Below are 1,567 nucleotides of genomic sequence, written 5' to 3' on the forward strand. Positions count from 1 at the left end.
CTAATTTACTTATTGATTTAATTTACTTATTGATCTAATTTACTTATTGATTTAATTTACTTATTGATCTAATTTACTTATTGATCTAATTTACTTATTGATCTAATTTACTTATTGATCTAATTTACTTATTGATCTAATTTACTTATTGATCTAATTTACTTATTGATCTAATTTACTTATTGATTTAATGTACTTATTGATCTAATTTACTTATTGATCTAATTTACTTATTGATTTAATTTAAGTAATCAATTTATTCAATTTATTTATGATTTATACATGATAAAACTATTTTGTAAACGTCGGCAGGTATAGGATCTAGATTATGGCTAATGTATGCAGTGTAATGTTATCTAAGTATATCTGTAAGACTTGTCTGTTATTTACATGGGCTGTGGTCAGGGGACCCACCCACCCACTCTGAGCTGTGTACACAACGCTTGGGGAGAACTGGGTCAGGATGTCCCAATTAGACATTTTCTCAGAGTCACCTGATATTTGCATTTCAAACTGCTAGACAAGTTCGAATTGCAGAATATATACTATTTTGTGAAGGAGTAAATAGTTGATCTATCCTAAACATTTTGTAGTACTCTTTGACACTTATTATTCTTTTCTGTGAGGAATATGTAGTTTATAATCGTCCATTTTGGAAATGTTTTGAAATCGAGGCATAAATATTTTCCTATTGCAGGTGAATTTCATAGTTTCTATCGAAGAGATTGGGTATAATAAGAGTTTTAATTAAAGGAACGTCAGTCTCCATTAAGGTACGGTAGGAAATCTAGTGCTTATTTTTTCACTTACATGATGGAAGCCTTCTATTTAATTGCATCGGTGCTAGAGTAATACTTAATTTGTCGTTTTCTTATAAGAAAGAAGTGGTATAATCTCATATAAGAAAGTATCTCAGTTTGATCTGACCTATGGGATGTACCGTAAATATAGCATATAACCTTTTTAGGAAATTACAGATATAATTTAGAAATTATTTGATGAAGTATAGTATTGAATTACCTGTCTACTAACGCCTAGGAAAAAATGCAAAAGCGAATCACTTCTTAGGGTTCCTCCACGTGTCAGTGTCTGATTATATATATATATATATATATTATATATATATATATATATATTATATATATATATATATATACATGTATATATGATATATATATATATATATATATATATATATATATATATATATATATATACATATATATATATATATACATATATATATGGCAGATAAACCACTATACACAAAACAGATTTATGAAAATGAGACAACAGTTTCAGGATCCATATGGATCCATCTTGCAAGTCATCATATATATATATATATATATATATATATTATATATATATATATATATATATATATATATATATATATATATATATATACACATATATACATTTATATACACATATAAACATATATGTACACACACACACACATATATATATATATATATATATATATATATATATATATATATATATATATATATATATATATATATATGTATATATGCATATATATGTATATATATAAGTATAT

This window comes from Penaeus japonicus, unplaced genomic scaffold, assembly GCF_977035675.1.
Source record: "Penaeus japonicus unplaced genomic scaffold, GWHDUDI00000001_assembly GWHDUDI00000040, whole genome shotgun sequence".
In the NCBI taxonomy this organism is placed as follows: domain Eukaryota; kingdom Metazoa; phylum Arthropoda; class Malacostraca; order Decapoda; family Penaeidae; genus Penaeus; species Penaeus japonicus.